The sequence below is a fragment of the Lipotes vexillifer genome, unplaced genomic scaffold (assembly GCF_000442215.2).
Source record: "Lipotes vexillifer unplaced genomic scaffold, Lipotes_vexillifer_v1.1 scaffold31, whole genome shotgun sequence".
Classification (NCBI taxonomy): domain Eukaryota; kingdom Metazoa; phylum Chordata; class Mammalia; order Artiodactyla; family Lipotidae; genus Lipotes; species Lipotes vexillifer.
In genome coordinates, this window is record NW_006792454.1 from 557,807 (window position 1) to 576,902 (window position 19,096).

General features: G+C 38.9%; 1 pseudogene; it reads left to right on the forward strand.

The window, feature by feature from the left end:
* The first annotated feature begins 1,466 nt into the window (after positions 1-1,466).
* LOC103085015 (uncharacterized) lies at positions 1,467-16,963 on the forward strand (annotated as a pseudogene).
* Positions 16,964-19,096: the final 2,133 nt, after the last annotated feature.

Below are 19,096 nucleotides of genomic sequence, written 5' to 3' on the forward strand. Positions count from 1 at the left end.
ATGTATTTACTGAGGTAAAATTCTCAAAATGCTGCTCAAAAACCTGACTCCTTCTTTTCTTAAAGGATAGGCCAAAGCCCTGGTATTAGAGAAATGTCCTTTTAAGAACTGACATTAGTCTGGGTGTTAAAAAAAAGAAAATAGCTTTTGAAGGTGTGCTTATCTAAGAGCGTAAGCCCCCAATAAGAACCAGCAATCCCATAATCTCCACTAATGAGAACTGATCTAGATTTGAAAGTCCCATCTTCATCCTACTACATAAACAGAGGCCCATCTTCTCTCAGAATCTGTGGGTCAGGATCCAGATTGGCATTGGTACTCATCTTCCTAAAGCCTGACCAGATATATGACTTCACTGTGCAGGGAGAAATAGAGTGCAATATTTAGAGACAAACTCCTTTCTATGAAAATAAGGTAGATGTTTTTCTGCAATGACTGGGTACTTAAAATCAAAAGATCTGAAGAAGTTTTATATGGTGAGGTGGAGGTGGACCACTGTAGTAGTGGCCGTGTTACTGGGAAACATAGGAGGGAGAGAAATGCAAAGAACCCGCCAAAACTGTCGTACTGTATTTGAAAAATCATATTCTTTGAAGTGTCTTTCCTTATGTAGCCCAACAGACATTCTAAGTCAAGTGGAATTAAAACTATAGATATAAATGGTTATTTGATGGGATAATGTAGTTTCAAGTGAAAAGTAAAGGATCATTAGCTTTTGGGGTAGGTTGTAATGTAGATTTCCTGATTTATTACATCTCAGAGAGAATCAGGGATGTAATAATGAAAGACATTAAGAAAAAATTTGTTGATTGCTTCAGTGGCTGTAAAAGATACTCACTGAGGAGTGCAATATGTTGGGCCTACAAATATCAAGGTTGGTTCATGTTTACATACACATTGTATGTATGTATGTACGTATGTATGTAGCACTATTCCAAAAATTGTTATTTGGATGTAACTAAGCATCTGCAATTTACATCAGTTTGCTAGCAATGAGATATTTCCACAATGCCTGTTTACAAGTTTTATATACACTTAAGTTCGCCCACTCCCATTTTGGGGTAGGTTTTAATATTTATTTTAAAAGACTGGTATTTAAACCCACAGAATTTCATTCTAAGCTCTTATCATTTGCTCACATTCTCCTCAAATACTTTGAAAGAAATCTTGACTATTTTCGTATCTTCCTAGGTAGGGGAAACAAACAGCCTGGGGGGGGAGGGAGGAGCATTTAGGATGAATGTCATTTATCTGGGGAAGAAAAAAAGGGACATTTGTCTACAGACATAACCAAAGCAAAATTAGTCTGCAGCATAATTGGTCAAACAACCAGCCCAACCCATTCCCTGAAAGCCAGAGGTTAAACACAGACATTAATTCAAGATTTGGGATTCTAAATAGCCTAGCATATGACAAGATACATCCTTTCTCTTGTATTTTGAGAGATTGCTGCTAATATTCCAAATATGGGTAGATACTCTGACACGGGCATTTTTCCAAATCCCTATGGTCCTGTCACAGGAAATAGCCCTCTTCTGGAAAGTGCTGTGTCAGCTCAAGGTACATCACACAACCTGCATTTTACAAGAGTGAATGAATTCTTAAAAAACAAAACAGCAAAATGTAATTTTTTTCTAGGAGAAATCAACACAAGTACTTTATCTTTGAGTGGAATTTTCTAGTGAGAATGTGGGAAAAGCTCAAAAGAAAGATGCCTATATCAGCAGCTCCTAGAGAAAGCAAGGAATTTCACACGTGATTTTTTAGAATTCATCTTGAATTAATTTGACATTAATTATTCACTTGATAGTCCAAATTATACATTTTCTTTGCATAAAAACCAGGTGCGCTCCAAACACCCAAAGCATCTGCTATCTTCTGCACACAAGTCAAGGGGAGATAACACTGTAAAACAAGAACATTGCAAAAAGATGGCTCTAGTCCTTACCTTCAGTGGCATAAAAAAGGCACTGAATTTAAAAAATCCTTTTTACTTTGAAACAGAATGTGTACTTTGGTGAAGCAAATCATAAAAAACTTAATGAATATTCATATGATATTAACCTCAAACATCAAGAAAATTTCACTTTCATTTAGATACAAATCCAAGCAATGTCAGATTTAACATCCTGTTTTTTACCATGGGCTATTAAAAGTGGGATGTTCATAATCATGTTATCCTAAGGAGGATTACTGTCCTTTTGGAAAGAATTACAGGTTTATAATTGTTTCAAGACATAAGCCCTTGAGATGAGCTAAGCTTGAATGATTAAGCAGTGAAGTTATCCAAAATGTCAGCTTTGCAGTAGAAAGCTTTGTGTTTTTAAAGCCCAAAGTCTAGGAAAATGGCTAGATGGTAGGAACCTCCATAAAGAACATGGAGGGAGCGATGGAGAGCTTGCCTATGCCTATGTTTGCAGCGAAGACTGCATGCATTTGTCTTGATCTGTTCACGTAAACAAAAGGCGACGCAATATTTGGTACAGTGTGACTGGTGAGGGAATTCCACAGAATAAAGTAGGTTCAAGACTACCCACAGCAGGCTTTTGCTTCTCCCAGATATTGTAACTAGGCTCTTTTACACTTTCTGTTAAGTTCTACTTTTAATAAAAGAAAATAATATGTATATTCATTCATCCACAGATCATATGATTTTAATTCAGGTAAGGAATAAGCAAAATCACTGATTTCTCTTTCTAAAGCGATAAGGGGCATATTTTCTTGACAAAAAAAATTCAAGCAACTTATATTTCATTTGCCTGTCCAAGGAGCTGCTTAAAATAACTGGTAGATGAACCATTTCTTTAGACTTTCACGGTGGACTAGGTTTCAATACAGTTGGTTTTTTTAAATCATGATATTATCTTGTAGTTTTGTTCTCTCATATTTGCCAATTTTCAGTCCTTCTGGAACAAAGGAAATGTTGATGAAGACTGACTGTGTCTACACACTTTTAGGGAAAAAAACCCTTAAAATTCACAATGCTCTGTTACTTAAAATTTACCACAAAACTAGATTAGTTGATGTAAGAAAAAAGTACAGACATCAAATATGGTGAGCAGTGATTTTTAAGTGGGCTTCACAGAAAAGAGTAAGAATCCCTAGTTCTCTCAATATCCTGCTCTCAACCAAGTCTAAAGATAATTCTGTTTAAGGAATATGTTTTCCTTTTAAGTTCATCTTTGTCAGAAGTTTGACAGTGATGGGAAAAGTAAAATCATTATCAACATTTTAGTGAAGCGATTTACCAAGTAATAGTGCACACCTTGTTTGTAATTTACCTCATTGTCAAACTTTGAAAAAAAATTCAGCCTATTTGTTAACTAAGATTATATTTCTCTATTACCAGTGGAATAAGTAGGAAACTGAGGAATTTAGCAAAACAATGTTTTCAAGCATACATAACAGAAATAAGAGGGTATAATTACTTTTCCACTCAACACAATAATCTGAACGAATTGACAAAGCTCCTCATACTTGATATCTGATATAATTTGGACATAATCCCTCAATTTATATAGTAACACAATATGCCAGGCACAGCTATACTCACTAAACATAATGGTGAGGTGAACACAGTCCAGACATGCAAGCGTTTTAGCAAAACATTAATCATGAAAATAAATATAAAATTGATAAAGTACTATTAATAATGGATCAGTAAGAAGTGAATGTAAACACTGACCACTCGAGTAGCGTTCCTGAATAAGAAAATATTCTGTTACAGTATTCCACCATATTTTGGTATAACTTCTCATGTTCAAGTATTCAGCTCTTAAATTCTGAGTTTTTATATAAAACTGTACTGCCTCAGCTTACACTAATAAGCTATATGCTCTAGAGTGAAACTCAAATTGGAGAAGTAATCGTAACATTGATGCTTCACCTGACTACTGCGTATATACAAAAACACATGAAAACTTCAAAGGTATTTATGGAAAGCAATTTGATACACCAGAACTAATAATGGGTAGTCAAAAGACTACATTAATTTTTGTAATACAAGGAGACATACACTATTGGCCTTAACATATTCAAAATGCACAATATCCTGAATCTTCAAAACCACTGTATTTCTATTAGACTTAAAATATTAAGAAAATAATATGAATCTTAAGGAATGGATCAAAATGAGAAGGTAACAGTGTTAAGCTCTGTAAAGTATTTTGACATTGCCCATTGTATGTTACTATTAGGTCTTTAGTTCACTGGGGATAACTGAAGCCATTTGAAAATTTAAATCAAGAGATAAAAGAGTATATATGAAACATTTCAAAGGAATAATTGTAGAAAAGTATTTTATCTCACATAAATATGACTATGACACATGACTTTGCTTTTTACCTACTGGAAGCATATCAAAATTCTGTCTTTAGTTTTCCAAGATATAAAAATTAGTAATAAAATGTATCATTAATGTCTTTTGGGATTTTTTCCTAGCTTTTCCTCCCACACAAAACTTTTCTATTTCCAACATTTTTTATTTTAACCTAGGAACTCACCATAAAATAGAAAGGAATTATTGTTCTTTTTTTAAGTGAGAAATCAAGGTACAAGGTATAAAAAAAGTTGAGGGAGAATACATAGCTCTTAACTCCCATTCCAATCCTCTTCCCACTTAGACACCTAATATTTTTCCCTCTATCTTTGGACTCCTCATCTCTCTTTTAAGATTAAATATGAATCCACTTCTTCTGGAAAAGTTTTCTGATTCTCCACCATTGTCATCCTCACTGTTGGTTTATTCTTCATCTATGAACTCCCAGCACTTTTAACAAACCTTTATGACAGCATTTACTCCACTGTACCGTATCATCCCCAGAAGGGTAATATATGAGCAACTTGGGAGGAGGAATCATGTTGTATTTATTTTATATACTTCTCCCCACTCCTTAGCAGCCTTGCATTTACAATGCTTAAAAAGTCACTCAACAAATTGGGGCTTCCCTGGTGGCGCAGTGCTTGAGAGTCCGCCTGCCGATGCAGGAGACGCGGGTTCGTGCCCCGGTCCGGGAAGATCCCACATGCCGCGGAGCGGCTGGGCCCGTGAGCCATGGCCACTGAGCCTGCGCGTCCGGAGCCTGTGCTCCGCAAATGGGAGAGGCCACAACAGTGAGAGGCCCGCATAACGCAAGAAAAAAAAAGAAAAAAAAGTCACTCAACAAATATTGAAGCAATTAAATTGGCAGCATTTTTTTAATAGCTTAGTAGTTAACCATAGCATAAAGAGGAATGGATAGGATGCATGGCCTGCACACTTCTCCTCATGTAAAACAAGCAAAGTATTGATCATCACTAATCTTGCTTTTAAGGAGAAACAATGCCAGGAATTGCTTCCTCAGAACTGCGGTACGCTCAACAATGATTTCTCAATGCCAGAAGCGCTAATTTACCAAGGCTCTATCATCAATTGTTGAAGCACAGCTCCTAGGAGTGATGTCACTGCATGGCAAGTTGGCAATTAGTTGAGGAGTTATTTCAATAACTGCACAGCTCTGTCTGATTAATGAAACTGCCTATGGATTTACAACTCCTGTTATGGAAATGTATCGCTGGAGATTTGCTGAATGGTGTGTCATAAATTCCAGACACCTGAGAAATTACGACAGAATTTGATTAGAGTGGCTACTTTCATCTTCCCTTTTTCACTAAATTCACTTCTCATTAACTACTGCTACCACTGTCCTTGCTAACAGAGGGCTATTTATGACAAAATATTTTGTTTGCTAAAACCATTCTTTCTTTCACTGTCCACACTATCTAAATTTCCTTATGGACCATACTTAAACATGCCAAAGCAGATTCAAATAGGGATAATGTCAAAGAAGAAAGTTCTTCAGAGTCTATAATGTTTCTGGTGACTGGAGGTAGATTCAAAAAATATTGAGAAACAAAGCAATAAGACTCAGCAGAATCTAAATTATGGGCCAGATATTTTATGCATTGTTAGGAGGGAGGCCTCAGGCTGAATGTCATTAGAGGCACAGGGCATGAATTACTGTTGCATAACTTAAACCTCAAGATATCCAGATATGATTACAAAAGTACAAGTATTTTTGTTGTTTCTTTTAAAGATTATATTTTTAAAGAGGAGTGTAATAAAGCACTACTTTAATATCCCAAAATAATTTCAAACTTTTTCCATTAATATAATGCACCCATACACTAGCAAAAGTTGTCTTACATCTTATGTGACCTGTATAAATGTATATTACCATAAGTTAATATTTATCTCAAAAGGTTATCAATCATTGTCTATTAACATAAAAATTCATTTTGGACTAATTATGGGGTTATTAAGATTATTAATTACCAACAAATGGTTCATACAAACAAAATAAAACAACATTAAGAATCCAAAGATGACCAACCTTTACAATGTGGTCTCCTTAATACAAACCAAATAAAAACAAACCTCTCTTAAAAGCTGAACCAGGACAAAGAAAACAAACATAGAATGAATCCCAGTAGAGAGCAATGAAAGCAGATTATCCAAGGACTGTAATCTGTTTCATCATATTTAGAAATGGACAAGAATAGAAGCAGCTCCTAGAGTTGAAATGATTTCTCTTCTTTCAACTAAAACCATATAGTATGACTCTAAGAATGATGATGCAAGCTCGAATGTACATTTGAGTGAACATCAGATATAGCCCTAAAGTACAAAGGAGAGAAATGTAGCAGGGTAGCTGTGACTTACTTGCAATAAAGGATTCTAGCCCATGACTTCCCACCTCCTGCCTTAGTAGCCATATTCCAGGTACTCGTCAATCCGCTTTACATATATTAGTTCATCTCATGTTCACAACAATTCTATGAGTCAAGTACTAATAGTATCCTCATATTACAGCTGAGGAAACAGACACAAAGACTGCCCAGCTGACACTTCATGGAGCACCATCTTAAAGTCTGGCCTTCTAGTTTGAGAGCCCATGCTGTGTTCCTCTCTGATATACGGATTTCAACAGCATCATTCCCCAGGGGAGCCTGTGTAGAAGCCACTCAATAACATGTCTAAATTTCCTGCAGAATGTATTTCATTTACCACAGTGACAGGAACTGACATCTCCTTGATGTTCTAGACCATTTTCCCTTAATTTCCATTTCTCCCAAGACCTCCCATTCTTTTCCTTTTCCCACATTCTCATATTCACATTTTGTTAAAATGTTGCTTCCTTAACTTGCAAGAATAAAACCCTGAGAATTTCAGAATTATTCCAGGTAAGAAGAAAATACTCATCTTTCGTATTTCTGTGGTTCAGCTAGGATAATGGGAACCATATACTTTAGCTGGAATAGACAATAGTTACTTAAGAAATCTGCTGTTTATCTTGCATTTTAATATGTTGTGAACTAAAGAAGGAAAAAATGGAATTCAAAAAAGTGCTGGCGATTTTTATGGCATTACACAATCACCATTAAACATACTGGGGGCATCCCTGGTGGCGCAGCGGTTGAGAGTCCGCCTGCCGATGCAGGGGACACGGGTTCGTGCCCCGGTCCGGGAAGATCCCACATGCCGCGGAGCGATATTTGGAAAACCTCCCCAGCCCCCAACGAGTGTTCTGAAGGCACTACCAACTTTTATTTCCATTTTCCATTTTTATTTCCATTTTCCAATGCTATTTCCATAGCACAAGGACAGTTTTTAAAAAAAAAAAAAAAAAAAAAATTGAAAATTCAAGGCAGCAACGTATGAAAATTATCTTTCTCATACTACGAATGAATCTTATGAGTGTTGTACTCAGAAATCACCACCAGTCAAACTATGGAGAAATCCCATCAGCAAAACTGATTTGCTATTGGTTTCTGATAAAATGTAATTAATAGTCCCTTTATATGGCTAATAAAGCAAATCATGGAAGAAATAAGAAACAATTAGCATCCAGTGTAGTCATATTATGAAATCTGTATGTGAGAATCTCCATCCAAAAAAATAATTGGAAGGCCAGTTAATAGAACAGATTTCACTTCCTCAATTTCTGAAGCCTAAAGAGAAAGTTGAGAGAGAGGGAGAGAAATGATAGATGTTTTTGCGCTGTTAAGTGTGATGGACCCTCTCTAATGAGACACCTGGTGTAAACAAAACAGCCTGAACTATTCAGACCTGGGATTGGAGAAAACACAGAGATCCTCTAAAACAGGGGTCTCCAACCCCCGGACCGAGGACCAGTACCTGTCCACAGCCTGTTAGGAAGGGGGCCGCACAGGAGGTGAGCAGAGGGCTAGCGAGCGAAGCTTCATCTGCCGCCCCCTACGCTCTCATTACCTCCTGAACCGTCCCCCCACCAACCGCCCCCCAACCCCACATGGAAAAATCGTCTTCCACGAAACCGGTCCCTGGTGCCAAAAAAGTTGGGGACCGCTGCTCTAAAAAGCCTCAGAACTCTCAGAAACAAAACTCATGGCGTTTCTAAACTCCATGAGCATGGAGTTCTTCAGAGAAGGGACAGTGGTTCAGAATTAGAGAATGGAAATAAAGTAACTAAAAGAAAAATAAAGCAAACCAGCCAAACTTGCCCAGTAGGCCTCAACAGTCATTGAATAAAATGAAGAGATTTTAGAAAGGCCAAACAACGGTAGTAAATTTCCTCATGTGAGTGTCACTGGAGCCGAAATACCTTGTAAGCAAAAGAGCCAATTTTGCATAGTTCATAACACACGATGTAAAAAAACATACATATATTTCTCAGAGTCTAGAGCTTCCCTGAAGGCTACCGTACTAAATAAAGATGTACTCACCCATGCTGAGATTGTCCAGAAAAGGCACCTTTCACAAGTACTGTGAACAATAAATTTCTAACAGGAGCCCCAGTAACCCTGAAGGGCTCCATGGTTGTTCCTCTATACAGACCAAACCTTAGAGTGGGAACTGGAGCCACTCCTTTGGGAAACTTAAATGCAATGGGAATAATTGGATCCTGGTGTAGAAGGGGCCAGGTGTTGGCACTCCACTGCCAAAGGCAGTGGGTGTGATTACCATAATTAACAAAGTCAAAGCAGCAATCAGAATTATCTAACTCAGCAGGCCTGCGGCAATGGCTAGTTGACCATGGTGTTCCTAGAAGCAAAACAGATAGGAAGCCTACTAAATTCTTACTTGATATGCATGAGCAAAAAAATTCTTGGTGGGCTTCCCTGGTGGCGCAGTGGTTGAGAGTCCGCCTGCCGATGCAGGGGACATGGGTTTGTGTCCCGGTCTGGGAAGATCCCACATGGCGCAGAGCGGCTGGGCCCGTGAGCCATGGCCGCTGAGCCTGAGCGTCTGGAGCCTGTGCTCCGCAATGGGAGAGGCCACAGCAGCGAGAGGCCCGCGTTCCGCAAAAAAAAAAAAATCTTGGTTAAGTCAACAAAAGTCTAACCTGAATCATAAAATCAGAGAGTCACAGTACCTCATTCAGTTCCCAGAATTGAGCTATTTTATAGACCCAGAACGCCTTGAATGAAGAGGAGGCTGGGTCCCCTTACAGAAGGTCCCTGAAATATTGAACTACCACCAAAAATTTACATTGTTAGTCTTTCACCCAACCTTCTGCAAAAGCACCAACAGCCTTCTACTAGGGAAATTGTGCACTGGGAAAAAGAAAACAATTAGGTCTTTCAGGAACTACTGAAAACTGGCTCTGAACTGACACTGATTCCGAGATCCCCAAACATCATCACTGTGCCACAAAAATCAGAGTAAGGGCTTAGGGAGGTCAGGTGATCAACAGTTTTAGTTTAGGTCCATCTCACAGTGGAGTCAGTGTGTCCTTGAACCCATCCTGTGATTATCTCCCCATTTCTTGAATGAATAATTGGAATAGATACACTCAGCAGCTATCAAAATCCCCACATTGGTTCCCTGATCTGTGGATTGAGGGCTATCAGGGTGGGAAAGGCCAAATGGAAGGCACTAAAACTTCCTCTGCCTAGGAAACTAGTAAACCTAAAGCAATACCACATTTCTGAAGGAATTGCAGAGATTAGTGCCATCATCAAAGGCTTGAAGGATAGTGGTGATTCCCACCACAACCCCATTCAACTCACCTGTCTTGTCTGTGCTAAAGACAAATGGATCTAAGAGAATGACAATGGATAATTGAAGGCTTAACCACACAGTGACTCCAATTATAGTGGCTATATCAGCTGTGGTTTCATTGCTTGAGCAAATTAACACAACCCCTCATACCTAGTATGCAGCTATTGATCTGGCAAGTTAATTTTCCTCCATCCTCTTCAAATAAGGTCTGCCAAAATCAATTTGCAATCAGCTGGCAAAGCCAGCAATACACCTCCACTGTCCTATCTCAGGCGTATATCAACTCTCCAGCCCTATACTTAATTTAATCCGCAGGGATCTTGATCACTATTTCTTTCCATAAGATATCATGCTGGTCCATTTCATTGATGATATTATGCTGATTGGACCTAGTGAGCAAGAAGCAGCAAACACTCTTGACTTATTGATAAGACATTTCCATGACAGAGGCTGGGAAATAAAGCCAAGAAACACTGGGGAGGCCTCTACCTAAGCGAAATTTCTAGGGTTCAGTGGTATGAGGCATGATGAAATATTCCTTCTAAGGTGGAGGATAAGTTGCTGCATCTGACCATCCCCCCGCCCCCAACATACACACACACACACACACACACACACACACACACACACACACACAAAAACCTAAAACATGGTACATACCTAGTGAGCCTCTTTGGATTTTGTTAAACAACATATTTCTCTTTTGGTGTGTTACACTGGCCCATTTACCAAGTGACCCAAAAAGTTGCTAGTTTTGAGTGGGGCCCAGAACAGGAAAAGGCTCTGCAACAGGTCCAGCCTGCTGTACAAGCTTCTCTGACACTTAGGCCATGTCATCCAGCAGATCCAATGGTGGAGGAAGTATTAGTGGCAGGTAGGGATGCTGTTTGGGGCCTCTGGCAGAGGCTCCTATAAGTGAACTATGGCTCAGGCCCTTAGGAATTTGGAACAGAGCCTGCTATCCTCTGCAGGAATAACTACTCTCATTTTCAGAAACAGCTCTTTGCCTGCGGCTGGACCTTAGTAGAGATGAAACACCTAACGATGGGCCACCAAGCTACCATGCAACCTGAGCTGCCCATCATGAACTGGATGTCATCCCACCCACCAAGACATAAAGTCGGACACGCACAGTAGCACTCCATCTTTAAATGCAAGTGATACATACATGATTGGGCACAAGAAGGCCCTAAAAGTATAGGTAAGTTACATGAAAAAGTGGCCCAAATGCCCATGGTTCCCTCTCCTGCTACACTGCCTTCTCTCTCCCAGCCATGGCCTTATGGGGAGTTCCCTATGATCAGTTGACAGAGGAAGAGAAGACTTGGGCCTGGTTCACTGATGGTTCCACACGATATACAGACACCACCCAAAAGTGGACAGAGGTAGAACTGCAGCCCCTCTCTGGGACAATCTTAAAGGAGAATGGTGAGGGGAAATCCTCCCAGTAGGCAGAATTTCAAGCTGCCTAACTTGATGGAAAGGAGAAATGGCCATATATGAAGTTATATATTAATTCATTCAATGACAAATAGTTTGGCTGGATAGTCAGAGGGTTGGAGGGAACATGATTGGAAAATTGGTGACAAAGAAATGTGGGAAAGAAGTATGTAGATAGACCTCTCTGAATGGAAAAAAAACCTGAAGACATTTGTGTCCCAAGTGAATATTTACCAAAGGTGACGTCAGAAGAGCAGTATTTTAAAAATTAAGTGGATAGGATGACCTGTTCTATGGATACCAGTCAGCCTCTTTCTCTAGCCATTCCTCTCAACCCCCAATGGGCTCATGATGAAAGTTGCCACAGTGGCAGGGATGGAGGTTATGCACGGGCTCGGCAACACAGACTGCCACTCACCAAGGTCAACATGGCTACAGCCACTGCTGCTGCTGTGTACCCAGTCTTCCAACAGAGAACAACACTGAGTCCCTGATGTGGCACCATTCTCTGGGATGACCAGTCAGCTACCTGGTGGCATGTTATTACATTAGATGGCTTCCATCATGGAAGAGGCAGCATTTTGTTCTTAGTGGAATAGACGCATACTCTGGACACATATTTGACATCCTTGCATGCAATACATCAGCCAAAATGACTTACAAAATGCCTCACCCACCGTCATGGTATTCCACATAGCATTGTTTCTGCTCAAGCAACTCACTTCTCAGCAAATCAAGTGCATCAACGGGTCCATGCTTATGAAATTTACTGGTTTTACCATGTCCCCCACCACCCTGAAGAGGCTGGTTTGATAGAATGATGGATTGGCCTTTTGAAGACTCAGTTATAACACCAGCTAGGTGTGGTGTTATCTCAAGAAGCCTGTATGTGCTCTGAATTAATGTATATATGGTGCTATTTCTCCCATAACCTGGTTCCCAGGTCCAGGAATCAATGGGTGGAAATGAGAGTGGCAAGACTCATTATAATTCTTAGGAACTCACTAGCAAAACTGTTGCTTCCTGTTTCTTTGACTTTATGCTTTGTTGGTCTAGAAGTCTCAGTTCCAGAGGGAGGAATGTTACCACCAGGAGATACAACAGGGATTCTGTTGAACTGGAAGCTGGAACTGCCACCCAGTTACTCTGGTCTTCTCACATCTCTGAATCAATAAGCAAAGAAGGGAGTTACTATGTTGGCTGGCCTGATTGGTCCTGACTACCAAGGGGAAATTGACTGCTCCTTAACTGAGGTAAGGAAGAGTGTATGTGAATTATAGGAGATCTCAGAGGATGTCTCTTAGTATTATCATGCCCCATGAGTAATGCCAATGGAAAAGTGCAACAACCCAGTCAAGGCAGGACAACTAACAAGCCAGATCATTCAGGAATGCAGGTTGAGGTAAGCCCATCAGGTAAGAACCATGTCCAGCTGAGGTGCTCACAGAAGGCAAACGGTATACAGAATAGATGGTGAAAGATAGTAGTTACAAATACTAACTACAACCACCTGACCAGTTACAGAAACAAGAGTGTAACTGTCATGAGTATTTCTCCTTATTTTCTTATAAACATGTTTGTGTGTGTGTATACACAGATATATATATACACACACAAATATAAATATACATACACAAATATAAACACACATATAAAGACAAATATGTATATAAGTATATATATATCAGATATTTTTGTTTTCTTTCTTCTCATATTCCCTTATCACATAATATACAATGTATTGACTTTATACCATAGTAGTATTTAAGTATTGCTAATTTTACATCCTAGTATTTAAGTTACAGGATACCAAGGAGAAGAGGAAACATCACTCAAGGACTTTACATACATCCTCTTTGGGGAAACAGTGACTGCATTTTTGGTTGTATGCAGCATAGTTGTATTATGCTAGGATAATTTTGATCTTGTTATTGCCTTTATGTCTAGATTAGGTCTGGTTTAAGGAGATACATATTGTGTCAAGCTGACAAAGGGTGAACTTGTGATAGTTAATTTTATGTGTCAGCTTGGCTGGATCATGGGATGCCCAGATATTTGGTTAAACATTATTTCTGGGTGTGTCTGTGAGGGTATTTCTGAAAGATATTAACATGTGAATCAGTAGACTGAGTAAAGCAGATGGCCCTCCCCAATGCGAGTGGGCATCGTCTATTCCATTGACGGCTTGAACAGAACAAAATGGCGGAGGAATGTTGAAGCCATGCTCTGCCTGACTAGGTGAGCTGGGATGTTGATCCTCTGCATTAGACACTCCTGGTTCAGACCTTCAGACCTGAACTGGAATCTACAGTATCAGCTCTCTGGCTCTCAGACCTGGGAATGGGAACTATACCCAGCTTTCCTGAGTTTCCAGCTTGCAGACAACAGATCACAGGACTTCTCAGCCTCCATAACTGTGTGAGCCAAGTCCTTATAATAAGTCTCATTCTAGACATACATATGTTGTACTGGATCTGTTTCTGTGGACAACCCTGACTTACTAGTATTCATCTTGTGCACTCTACACAGCCTTATACATGGTCAGTCTTTTGCAAGGTACATTTACATGCAATGTAATACCACTTATTTTTATTTTTGCCTGAGCTTTTTCCAATGAGGACAAACAGCTTAGGAAAAGTCTGTGTTATGATACATATCTAAATGGAGCCATTTAAAAACTTAAAAAAAAATTATTATAGCACTCTTAAGAAAGCCCTTGAATGCTAAAAAGCAAATATGAGATCTATGACTATAACATTTAGTTTACTTCCAGAATGTCCTGTCATATCATTAAATCACATCTAGAGATTTTATAAGACTGGAAATTATTTGCATAAGACTTTAACAAAATCTTCTCAGGAAAGAACATGATGTGACCTAGTAAACTACCTTCAATGTGAGAGATAGGCACTGTCTCTTATAAGAACTTCGAATAACACTTAAAAAATGAACCCATGTAGATGATATTCCTGTGCTCTCTTTTAGCCAGTTCTTAGAACATGAAGCAAGAAGTCACTTAAGAATCTATTCCCTGTGACTACTTTCACAAGGAAATTGCTGGGAACGGTCCTCACTTTGGATGACCTACATGGGAACTATGTGTCCCTCTTCTGGAGTACAGATACTAATGCTTCAAGTACAAAAAGACATGTTAGAGCCTATTTTTTGGAAAGTCAACTTGTTGGATCAATCTATCTTCCACCCCAAAACAAAGCAAAAAAAATGTGTAAGTTGGAAATGGCCTCCAAATAGTCTATTGTTCTTTCCTTTTCCTCAAACATTCTTCCCAGTCTCCAGATGAATGCACTTCAATTCCATCCTTTGTCTTAAACACTCTCTCTTCAGAGAGGTCCGTTACCTTCTATTCCAACTTGCTCTATGTTTTTTATAGCATTCCCACCTGCATGAGTCAGATAATTGAAAGAATTCACAAGATCCTATAAGATACACTAATCTAAGGCTTTAATAAATGTAAAGTGTATAATACAGCAAGGACAAATAAAACATAGGTGAACACCAGTGTCATCTGATACATCTAGAAGCAGTTCCCTGGGCCTTGTCTCCATTGCTCTGGGCATTTGGGAACCCAATCTTTTTTTTTTCTTTTTTTGCGGTACACGGGCCTCTCACTGTCGTGGCCTCTCCCGTTGCAGAGCACAGGCTCCAGACGCGCTGGCTCAGCGGCCATGGCTCACGGGCCCAGCCGCTCCGCGGCATGTGGGATCTTCCCTGACCGGGGCATGAACCCGCGTCCCCTGCATTGGCAGGCGGACTCTCAACCACTGTGCCACCAGGGAAGCCCATGGGAACCCGATCTTAATCCCTGTCCTCTTCATCTTCAGATTATAAATCACTATGATCCATGCAAGATACTCCTGTCTCAAGGCACAAGTTAACTATCCTTTTACTGCTCACATAGCTAAAGCGAGTTTGTGGAACTGGTTAAACCAGGTGCCAAATATCAATCTATACAATTTTAATAAACAGTGTAAACACGATGTTATAAGATGCCTCCAGGGGTGTCTTGGACTTTATATGGCCCATAATAAATTACTATTTAGTACATGGCATCCCTGTCTTGGCCAAGGGTCAGTGCCAGACTTCTGTCATCCCTGGAGATAAGCATAAAGCCACTACAGAGCAGCTGCAAATTAATGCCATCTTTACAGAATATCAGTTTTTAATTATCTTTTTTATTACTTCTGGATCTATATATAAACCCTATTATTTATTATCCATTGTTTGTAAGGCCTGGGACCAGAAAATAAATAAAGGCCCCAGGCCAATGATCTGTCTTATTCTATTTTCACTTCTAATCCTTCCAGTACCTTAAGGGACCTCGAGGGCAGATCATGACCTGTGAATACCCCCAGGCTTAGGAGTAGGAACAGCATTGGGAACTTGGTGAACCCCTCAGAGTATTGATCCAGGGGAGAGTCTGAAATAGGCATTGGGAGCAGAGTTTGAGGCCATTTGAGCAGGGAATACTGGGGTCCCAGGTATCCAAAGTATGATCTCCTTTGTTTTAGGCATGTGGCTCTATACTCTTGACCCTGTATTTTTCCTCACCCTCTTAGGAAAGGTGGAGCCAAAGGAGGGCCTGAGTGTGGCCCTCTAAAACAATAGGAATTATTGTAGGGGCCCTAGGTGCCCAGGTCTATTACCAACACTGTCCATCTCTTGTATTTTAATATTAGCAGCCTACGTAGCAACAGGGACTGTGGTGGTTTTCTGTACAAACATGAGTCCAGTGTACAGCATGTTGTATAGTGGGCACCTAAAGAATGTTGAATGGATGGATGGACGGACGAACGAATGACAGCAGCAAAATAACTTCTGAGAATATAAATCTATATTCGTCCTGTCATTTTTGAATGTGACACGGGAGTAAAGAGTATAGTTTGAAATAGGGACTATAGATTAACATATAAACTCAGTTCTTACAAACAAACTGCTATTATTAATAGAGATATTTATGTTCAAAGAATAAAATATGGATTCAAATCAGCTGTATGACTTGAGAAGTTCATTGTATAATTCATGTCAGTGACAAACCTAATGAATTAATGATATAACCTGAATATTAGAGATACAACTTAGAATTTCACTGCATGTATTATTTAAAATTTGATGCACTATGCAAATAAATCTTTAAAATATACTCCTAAATCAAACTTTAAATAAAAATGTAAAGAATAGCAGTCTGTAGGAGTGAAGAGGCAAGATGATTAAATCACCACGGGTATTCAACTTGCATGGAAAAGAGAATAAGCTTGAAATGAGAAAAGACTAACAAGAGAGGAAGTAGGAAGAGCAATTTATCATCTTCTCATGTCACCACCATCAATATTTATTGTGCTTGGGCACTTTGTACTTTGCATTATCCTAGATGCTATGAGACACTGTTCTATCATTACCGGTTTTGCTGAATCACCTGGAGCTGGAAGTGGGCCGACAGGAGAGAACTTGGTTGTCCGTAAAAGTTACTTGCGCTGTTTATGATGAACTAAAAAAAATTCACTTCTAGGCTAGATGCTACTGCAAAGCAAAAAGCTAACTGAAGCAATGATACAAACATTTCAGGTTGTAAAAAAAAATCTAGTAAATACTATTCCCTATATTTTGTACATGTCCATCTTCCTCCCACTTTGACTCTTCTTGGGATATGGCCACTACCTCTTCAAACTACCCCTTTCGGAGAATGAAACTTCAACATTCCAAAATGAAGATCAATGTTTTCTCTATTGACATCTTTCTTCTGCATTTGCTTATCCTCATCAATTACAATTTCATTTTGCGTCTCAGTCCAACCCCCATTCTGCTGTGTTTTAGATAGCTTACATTCACCGACAGAAGAGGAGAAAGAATCCCTGAAGATATTCAATAGATCTTTATTCTTTTTTCAGGTACTCAGTACAGCTATTTCATTCTGTTTTAAATTGCTTGGAAATGCCACAAACCTGAAATAACACGCTTAGTGAAATACAATAGTGAGGTTTTTTGTTTGATTTTTTTTTTTCCTTTTCTTTTTCTTACTTAGTTTTCTCCACTTGGCTTCCTGGATTTAGCTCCAACATGAAAGGAATCTAAGTAGAATTTATCTTCATGAAATATGTTACCTCATTATTTTTTTGGTAGCTTAAACTCATCTGTTAACAAGTAATCTTTTGAAAATACAGACTGAGATTTTTAAATCATTAAAAAGTTTGATTTCCAATTTAGAATGACAGAATTTTTCTTAAAAAATATATTACCACTTCTAAGCCTAGACATATCTAGATAAAGTTTAAGAAGTCCAATGAACATACTCTATTCTTATCTGCCATCATGCTAATGCTTAAAGCCTTTCTTTGAGTGCCAAGGCCTTAAACCACATACTTCTGGCCTATCCCATTTCACAAGGTCCAACAGATTCCTAACCCCAAAGCCCATTTCCCCCTTATGACCCTTTATAACACTTATTGCCCATATCATCATTTGTTTACTCAATACTGATTACCAAATGACTTCCCTTCTACTCTTGTATTATGATTTTTTTCAAATGCTGTCCTCACAGGTGTATTATTTCTCTTACCATAAGTATCGTTTCATTAACCAGATCATAAGCTATATCTTGTGACCTTACTTCCTATTTCTTAACCCTGCATAACACAAAAAAGAGCTGTGTACATAGTAGCAAACCAAGTTTTAAATTGACATTTTAGTTACCAGCACATTTGGGAAATGTTTTATATTTTGAAAAGTGACTTTACATAAACCAGCCTATTCAGTCCTTATAAAAACCCTTTATCAGCCACATATTAGAGATGATAAAAAAAGAATTCTAGAAAGTCTGTATTACACAGTAAGTGAAAGGCCAAGAAGCAAACCAAAACCATAAGACTCCCAGGGCAGTGACCTTTCTATACTATTGGGGAAAACACAAGAACTACATGGGTCTGATACTGGGGTGGAATATGAAAGTAATGACACTGCTGTAATGAAGTTCAGCCAACAATGCACAGTTGTGTACCAGATGAAAGCAGATGAAAATAACAGTCAGAGAAGAGGGGCAGCTGCTGTGTCTCTATGATACACTCGCTTTACAAGTTACATTTGCATCTCTGCTACCTTTAAGGTGGTTGTATTAATACATTCAGTGATGCATTTGTAATGCCTAAAACACATAAAACACAAAAAAGCAAACAAGAGAAAATTCACCAGTGGGGGGAAAAACAGGTGACATTTATGGTACACGGTATATATACCCACACAAATGTTCATTTATTGTCTTGTGTGCATCTCTTCTAAATAGCTATGAGGATGAATACACTCATTATAAGAAAGGCTACGGGTACATTTGGAGATGGGAAAGCCACATAAAACCTGCATTATTTATAAAGACGAAAACTAAGTTTTCACTGATGTGTGTTGCAAGATTAAACGGCCATCACTGTTTTCTCTCTGCATGGCAGAGGCTAGTGCTACTTTCTTCATTTAACAGATAATAAAATTGTTATGCCTCAGGTGATAAACAAAACTAATGGCACAAATAGAAAGGAGTCTGGACCATTTAACTGCCAGTTGTCTATTTCTGCTATAAAATAAAATTCCATTTTTGAGAATATCATCCTGACTCAAAGGCATCCTGATTAC